This window comes from Capsicum annuum, chromosome 7 (genome assembly GCF_002878395.1).
Source record: "Capsicum annuum cultivar UCD-10X-F1 chromosome 7, UCD10Xv1.1, whole genome shotgun sequence".
Lineage (NCBI taxonomy): Eukaryota > Viridiplantae > Streptophyta > Magnoliopsida > Solanales > Solanaceae > Capsicum > Capsicum annuum.
In genome coordinates, this window is record NC_061117.1 from 176,784,976 (window position 1) to 176,794,378 (window position 9,403).

The window sequence follows — 9,403 nt, forward strand, 5'->3', positions numbered from 1 at the left end:
AATAGGACTATTGCCGCGACACGGCCTTATCACGGTAACCCTCTGGTTTCGTGATCCAAACATGCCCCAAACCCCGTCCGAAAAATTCAAAAAATCCAAAACTTCTCTGAAACATGCTCCTTACACCCTTGAACATGAATTAACTCAAAAACCAACATCTCGAGGCTAATTATAAGGTTACTTTGCTTATGATTGAAGGATGACATAGCCACGGATGATGCTTCGATGGAACAGAATCTTCTTGACAATTTCCTGGAAACTATGATTGATAGAGATGATGTTGTATCAACAGCACATGCATTTCTGGAGGCAAATAGTGGAATAGAAAGTTGTCAAAGGTTGTTGACAAAGTGGAAGCGGTGAGTTCAATTTCTGTTTGACCAAATGTCTACAATTTTGCAATTTGTGTAATATTAGCTGAGCACCTTTTGCTTTGATAGATTGAGGCCATCAACACAAAGGGTTATTTCTCTTGTTGCTGAGGTTAATACTCTATAGAAAGACAAGGAACATTTGAGGATAAACCTCCATAAAGATGAAGACGAGGTGAGTATTTAAAGAGCAAGAAAGTGCTTAGTCTCCTGTCAGCCTAGTAAACTAAGGAAAGTGGGTAGTTTCTGATTTTTTGGTGAACGTATTGTCAAGAAAATCTAGTGGAACATCCAAACATGTTGTTTTTCTACCTCAGTTAAGCAATCAATGAACAAACATCAAACAAAAGAAAAGTACACCTTTTTTTCCTTTTCTAGGATATCTCTAATGGGCTGATATGTAGCCGTTGCATACAAGTTCTACATGTTAAAGGAGTTAAATTAGATGAAGCTCACTACCTAGTTATAGAGGATTCTGTGGAAGTAGCTTTTTCTTTCTCATTTCTAGTTAGCCTGTTTAAGTTAGACAGTTCTTTATACGCCTATGTTATGTGTTGGTGAGGAGATAATCATCCACTTTTCATGTTAGTGCATGCATTTCTATTCTCAAGGATCAAACATCATCACATTGTACCTATCAGTACAATTAGCAGTCTAGTCCATACACTTTTATAGTCCACTATACACCATATCAGTTTGGAACAAAATGGGTGTAAAAGGAGATACAAACGTTGCAGATAACTAGATCCAAAAATGCATAAACACACAGAGAGACAACACATATACTGTAGAAATTCAAAAATCTTAAAATAATGGATGAATACAATATAGTTAAGTAGTACCAATTGAATAAAACAGCCAACACACGTATACTATAGAAATTCACCACTGCTATTTAATCCAACAACCAGAATGTTCTTACTGGCACTAGAAATGTTAACAAAGAAACGACACTATATTGTCAAGTAAAATAGCAAAAAGCAGCAGCTAAATTAAAACTCAAGACCCTATTACTACACACTACTACTATTAATAAAAACACAATCCTCATCGCTTGTTTCATAGTCATTCATTAATTCTTCCTCATTGCTTGATTCGTAGTCATTCATCGATTCTTCCTCATCTCTTATTTCATTTTCACCAAGTAACTCTTCCTCACTTATTTCATTTTCATCAGTTGGATCTTTCTCGTCATTTACCCCTGGTGTTCCTTCTCCATAATCATTAATATCCAATCTAAGTTCAGAAGGATCAAATTCTTCATATAGGCCTTCGCTCTTCATATAGGCCTTCGCTATGCTGCAACTCACCTGCTAATTCATCATCCACCCTTTCTTCAACGCTTGAATGTCATTCTCATACACTACATCCAATCCATTCTCTACTTCAATTCTATTCACGGGCTTTGTTTTTATAACTACCCGCCATGCAAATTTATTCTTACACAAAGGATAAGGAGCGTAATACACTTGTTTTACATTTTATGTAATGACAAATAGATCATAGAGTCCATACTCCCTTGTACGCTTAATTCCAACTATTTTGTACTGAGGGTGCACCTTTGTACCTATCCCAGGCGTAAGATCATACCACTTACACCGAAAGAGACCCAACTTTTTCTTTGGCCAACCAACATGATAATCGAGTTCTAAAATCTCGTAAAGCACACCATAATAATCAACATCCCCATCACCTTTCACCCAAACCCTACTATTATTGGTTTTCTTGCCTTTAGAGAACTCTTTTGTATGAAATCTGTACCCATCAACAGAGTACTTAGAAAACTTTCTGACTGTAGCATCAGGTCCCCAATCTATATCATGTAAAAATTGGCCATTTAGGTCATAATTAAGTGGATTATGAACCTATAAAATGTTCAAAAAAAGTTAGAATTTAAATATACATAAGACTGAACAAAAGTATAAATCATGTTAAATATTTAAATTACACTTACATATTCTCTAAACCACACTGAAAACATAGGATAAACAATAGTATCCATGTATAAAGCCACGAAGTAGTTGTCCGACAAAGTTATGACTTTCATTAGTTAAAGCTTAGGTAGACCTTAAATGATTGTCGTTAATATAAATATACACACTTATAAAAAGGCAGGACCCCGAGACAATTAATAATACATTTGTTGTAGCTGACTTAAGATCCACCTCATTCAAATAGCAAAGCGCTGAAAGATCTGTATTGTCTCCATCATCATGCCTATTAGGTCGATTTCTTAGACATAGAACATCATGTTAAAAATATATGAACAAAAATAAGAGGTCTCTTTAGCCAAATAAGCCTCACATATTGATCCCTCAATTCGAGATCTGTTCCTTATGGTCCGCTTACATTTGCCAATAGTCCTGCATAGTATGATCTTTTAGATAAAATAAGGTTCAATTATAACATATGAAGGTAAATGTTAAAAGTCAATACCTCTCAAAGAGATACATCCATCTACACTGAACAGGATCTCCAAGTCGTTCCTCTCGCACAAGTTGAATTGAAAGATGCTTCATAACATCAAAAAAACTCGGAGGAAAATTTTTTGCCAACTTATTTAAGGTTAAGCGAATATTGATATCCATCAATGATAGGTTCTCCTCCCTTAATGTGTTAGAACATGAATCTTTGAAAAATAAGCTTGGTAGAATATGAGCGGGAATAGAAATAGCATATAGAATCCTACTTGGAAAAGGATTGTAACGTAGTATCCTATTAGGAAAAGGATTGTAACTCAGAATCCTATTAGGAAAATGATTGGAATGTAGCATCTATAAATAGAGTCTCAATGTAATAATGTAGTTACAACAATTCAATAATATTTTTCTCTTATATTTTCTCACATGGTATCAAAGTTTCCTCGATCTTGGTAAAGAATAAAAGAGTTTCTGCTGCCAGCGGGCGGCTATAATCCATATATGTCGTCCGTCTGACCAATGATTATGTTACCAAAAGTTAGGTCACTTGACTCGCTGTGTATCTTTCTAGTGACTATTTTCTCATATCTTTGCGTAGCATCATGCATCTGTCCGGTGACTAGTTTTTCATATCTATTTTTCTTAGACCATGCTTTATTTTGGTGACTATTTTCTCATATCTGATGATTTACATAGCACCGTGCATCTTTCCAGACTACTTTCTCATATCTAAGTTGCATAGCACCGTGCATCTTTTTGGTGCCTCCTTAGATTTAATTTACGTAGTTCTGTACGTCTTTCCAATGACTCCTCAAATCTAATTTGTAGGGTCATGCCATCATTTCGACCCTACCCATATAATTTTCTTTTTCAGTAGGGTCGTTCCGTCACTCTGACGCTACCCATATAATTTCTCTTTTTAAGTAGGATCGTGTCATTATTTCGACCCTGCCCATATAATTTCTCTTTTCCAGTAGGATCGTGTCATCATTCCGACCCTACCCATATAATTTCTATTTCTCAATAGGGTCATGTCGTCATTCCGACCCTACCCATATTTCTTTTTCTTAGTAGGGTCGTGTCATCATTCCGACCCTGCCTATACAATTTTTTTTCTCCAGATTGTAGTCACTTTTCAACCATTAAATCTAATAACCAGGCGTGTAAGCATGTTTTGGCTAAGTTTTCGGTGACTTTCTTGTTCAAGATCTATTCGTCTGTTGATTTCAAGATGATCCATATATTTTATACCAGTTTTCGATAAATTTCTAGTGACAAATCGACTTTCTAGAGATGTTTACTACTTTTCAGATCACTTTTTTAGTTTGTTCTTTTTCAATTGACGTTTCCAGAGCAGTCCTTATCAGTTTTCTTGCAGATATCTTCACCAAGTTCCTCACTTATCCTCGTGTTACTTACATCCGTAACAAGCTCGTTACATATGTCTTCTATGCACCAGCTTGAGGGGGTGTGTTAGAATATGAGCGGAAATAGGAATAACATATAGAATCCTATAGGGTCTCAATGTAATAATGTAGTTACAACAATTCAATAATATTTCTCTTACATTTTCTCACAAAGCTTATCTCTATTATGGGCTTCCATATTCTATCTCGCAATGCACTGAATGCAATAAGCATCAACGACTCTATGAAAATGTGACAGTCATGGCTCTACATAGAGGTCAACTTCCCTTCTTTCAAGTCAATACACCATCTGTCATTCCCAAATTCTTAAATCAATCACAAATCAATCTTCTATCGTCCAAAGTGAATGTGTAACTGGCCTTGGTCTTCTGAATCTTATTATTTAAGTATGTCAGGTACAACTCACTGCACCGACAATACTCCTTTAAGTCCATCCTAGCCTTCAAGTTATCTTTGGTTTTGTTTGTTACATCCATCATGGTATTAAACAAGTTGTCAAAGAAATTTTTCTCAATATGCATTGCATCCAGAATATGAGGCAGAAGATTGTCCTTCCAGTAATCAACCACACTTGCATTTCCAATACCTAATTGTCCCTTCAATAAGAAAATCATCAAGTGTTATTACTTTAGAAATAAGTCCAGCTACCCCATCTTTATATTTCTCCCCTAACCCCACATGGTTAAGATAAGTTCTATTATACATCCATGTACGATCTTCATTTTTCATCTAAACAAGAACGGCAACAATAACAATAAAGAAGAGAAACAAAAGTAAGAGAACCAAACAATAACAAGAGAAAAAAACACCAACAGTAGTTTTCATACACTTCAGCGCTTAAAGGACCATTAGTTTTCAATGCTTCACTTAGATTCTTTTAGTGAATTCCTTCAGTAGTTCAAACTCATCCAGAATAACAAAGTAGTGAAACCTTCTCTACTAATCAAAATAACCTTCACTTCTTATCGAAATAACCTTCACACGATACAGGTCCATCAGTACATCATTCTCATACGCTACATCCAATCCATTCTCTACTTCAAATCTACTCACGGGCTTTGTTTTTATAACAACTCGCCATGCAAATTTATTCTTACACAAAGGATAAGGAGCGTAATACACTTGTTTCACATTTTATGCAATGACAAATGGATCATAGAGTCCATACTCCCTTGTACGCTTAATTTCAACTATTTTGTACTGAGGGTGCACCTTTGTACCTATCCTAGGCGTAAGATCATACCACTTACACCGAAAGAGACCCAACTTTTTCTTTGGCCAACCAACATGATAATCGAGTTCTAAAATCTCGTAAAACACACCATATTAATCAACATCCCCATCACCTTTCACCCAAACCCTACTATTATTGATTTTCTTGCCTTTAGAGAACTCTTTTGTATGAAATCTGTACCCATCAACAGGGTACTTAGAAAACTTTCTGACTATAGCATCAGGTCCCCAATCTATATCACGTAAAAATTGGCCATTTAGTTCATAATTAAGTGGATTATGAACCTATAAAATGTTCAAGAAAAGTTAGAATTTAAATATACATAAGACTGAACAAAAGTATAAATCGTGTTAAATATTTAAGTTACACTTACATATTCTCTAAATCACACTAAAAACATAGGATAAGCAATAGTATCCATGTGTAAAGCCACGAAGTAGTGTCCGACAAAGTTATGACTTTCATTAGTTAAAGCTTAGGTAGACCTTGAATGATTATCGTTAATATAAATATACTCACTTATAAAAAGGCAGGACCTCGGGACAATTTAAAAATACATGTTTTGTAGCTGACTTAAGATCCACCTCATTCAAATAGAAAAGTGGACCAACTTTCGAACTTCCTTTACCTGGTTGATTGAATATTGAAAATGGTGGTGCTGAAAAATCTGTATATTCTCCATCATCATGCCTATTAGGTCAATTTCTCAGACATGGAACATCATGTTCAAAATAATATGAACAAAAATAAGAGGTCTCTTTAGCCAAATAAGCCTCACATATTGATCCCTGAATTCGAGATCTGTTTCTTATGGTCCGCTTACATTTGCCAATAGTCCTACATAGTATGATCTTTTAGATGAAATAAGGTTCAATTATAACACATGAAGGTAAATGTTAAAAGTCAATACCTCTCAAAGAGATACATCCATCTACACTGAACAAGCCCTCCAAGTCGTGTCTCTCGCACAAGTTGAATTGGAAGGTGCTTCATAACATCAAAAAAACCCAGAGGAAATTATTTTTAAGTTTTTATGATATCAAATCACATACTATCAAACAAGTCAGTGCTTTGCAGAAGTAATACCATTTCTGCAAACATTATTTTAAGTTTTCCTAACACATCGTCAACTGACAGTTCACTAGTTAGCAATTGCAATCAATCATGATGGTTGAAACTAAAAATAATAAACACACCATATGTGTATCTAGCACAGTCAAGTCTTACTTTTTAAAAGTTAATTTCATTAATTTTTAAAATTAAATTAGATCAGACTAGACTAATTAATTCTAATCCGTATTTTGAATTTAAAATTTACAACAACATACACAATGTATTTTCACACGATAGGTTTGGAAAGGTAGAGTGTATGCAGTCCGTACCACTACCTCAGAAGGTCAGCAGCTCATGGTCCACATCTAGCCATACATGAAACCTACCATTTCTACCTTAAGAAAGAAAATTAACCAAAGGAAAATGGGAACAATCATAAATATTATAAAATATATAGAGGTCATGGAGAGACCACAAAGTTGAGCTATATCGTGTCATTACATTAAAAATTAGTATCCAACCACCATCCCGAATGGGATTAGTTTCAAAATCCATTAAATACTCTTCACTTAAAACAATAAATAATCCTCTCCTTAGCAGGCAGGGGTCTATTGGAAATAGTCTCTCCATCATTACGAGGTAGGGTAAGGTCTGTGTACACTCTACCCTCCCAATTACTTATTTTCTAATATTAAGTGTGATTTTATTACCACAAGCCCCACACATTGCACATATGCTTAATATAGGAATGAGTATAATGTGGAGAATTCATTTTAAAAGGACTAATAGATAACCAATGTTACTAGAGACATATTAAAAATTGTGAAACTAGCAGTAGAATCTCACAAACCTGTTGATAAGAAAGGGGATGAATGACTGCACCACTGATTTCCAAGAAGCAGTCTGGAGTAATGGAATGTAAATCCTGGGCCTGAAGGAAACACAAGCAGATAAGTCATATAGACAGCTTTAGGAAGTAGACTGAAAACCAACACAATCTCGAAAAATAAAGAGAAGTACAAGCATTGAATTTCTCAAGAACTTCTCAAGTAAGTCAAAGTTTCTCTACACAGTTCTTCTACCCATTAGCCTAATCAAGAATTTATTTGAAAGATTCCAGCTTCATTTATTAATCTCTTTCAGTTTCAACTCCCTTCTTCTCTTCCTAGTAACATGTTCACCCAAAAGGTCTCATCTCTCCCAATCCCTCTAACTCGGCTTATTTTGCAGCAGCCATTCTAATTTTTCAATACACTTTTTTCTAAACAGTATTCGGTAACCATAGATCAATCATTCTATTGATTATGCCTCAATTGCAAATCTGTACCCCTTTTGCTTTATACCGGCACATTTCATAACTACAGAAAATCTACAAAAATTCATTGGAGACTTAGAAATAGGCAAAATGAAACACATATTACAGTGCAATAAATTAGAACCATCTCTAAGGTGAACCTATTGATGCTTGTATACGGAATGTTTTACAGTGGACTAGATGATTAACAGTATTATTAGATACTTAAGAGTAGTGATAATATTATAAATTTTGCATAATAGCAACATTTTGACTTAGCATTACAAATTATCGACCAGATTGATGGTTGACATATCTTAGTATCCACCATGGCTAAAAAAAGCATTCTATAAACTGGCAACTGCACATTTGGAATCAAGTAATGTCCATTTCAGACTACTCAAAACAAAGAAACTATTCTCAATTTCTTTTCTACTTCTTAAATCATGAAGCTTTCTCGGAATTTAACAAAGTATTATATGAAATTTTCTCATGTATAATCTAAAGCCACCGAAAAATCTAAAGAATAACGTCAAAGAAACACAGTCTCTAGTTTATACATCGAAAGAAAATCAGTACCATGGTAAAAGAAGTGCAAGAACTTGAGAGTAGAACCCCTTTTCCACTTGAATGACTACATAAAAATGATATTAAATTTTTACCTGGAACCACTACTTCTTCGCAACTGCTTTCATTGTTTTGGGACAACCACTACTGCATCAGAAAACCTATGAACCCTAGTTTAATGGAGGAAGTCGGCTGCTGCTTCAATGGAGGAATAGAACCCTGGTTTGGGGGGGGGGGGGGGGGGGTTGAAAGACGCTATAGTTTAATTTATATTTAATATGATTATTTAATTATTAAATAATTAAATATAATGTTTTTTTAAATTAATATATGAGTAGGAAAATGCAATAAAACGTAAAGTAAAAATATACAAAAGTTCATCGCATCACGTATCTATACTCTTCGATAAGCTTTATGTTTGTAAATCCATTAGGGATCGTTCGGTAGAATGTATTAACAAAAATAATGTATGTATTAATTAATGTGAATTATGAATATCTTGTTTGGTACAATTTTTAGTCAATGTATAACTAAGGCAAGCATTAGTTATACACTTTATTATGTATTAAAATGTGTATTACTAATATCACTCATTTTCTATGTATTAGTGATCCAAATTCTTTAATACATGCATTAACTTATTAAATAACCTTAATAACTCTCAATTTCCCTCTCAAAATATTTCACCATTCCTTTTTCCACCATTTTAATTTGTAATAGTGAATCTTTTCAAAACATTTTACAATTTTTTTCCCACCATTTTAATCTACAACGATGAATAATTGATTTAAATAATCGTAACATATTTTTGTTTTGCTTCGAGGGTCTTTAAAAAGATTTAAAAAAAAATTGAGATTATTTCTTAATTTTACGTCTTATATTTTATTTTTGTTTTGACTACGTTAATCCGTTGGCATAATATTTCATGCCCAAAGACGAAGGTCTTGCAATTAATCCAAAACCTCTATACTAGTTCAACAATACTAATTATATTTGAGATGACAAAAAATAATTATTGCAAAAAAGTGTACAAAATC

The 9,403-nt window shown here is 34.1% G+C and overlaps 1 long non-coding RNA gene across 2 annotated transcripts; it reads right to left on the reverse strand.

The window, feature by feature from the left end:
* Window positions 1–1,203: 1,203 nt before the first annotated feature.
* LOC107878112 lies at window positions 1,204–8,596 on the reverse strand. 2 transcript variants are annotated; one of them, XR_001676729.2, is made up of 6 exons: window positions 8,462–8,596; window positions 7,356–7,436; window positions 6,363–6,439; window positions 6,081–6,289; window positions 2,808–4,814; window positions 1,204–2,734 (listed from the first exon to the last, which is right to left on the reverse strand). It is a non-coding gene; the product is annotated as an uncharacterized LOC107878112 (long non-coding RNA). The 2 variants fall into 2 exon arrangements; XR_001676730.2 differs by lacking the exon at window positions 6,081–6,289.
* Between the last annotated feature and the right edge of the window lie 807 nt (window positions 8,597–9,403).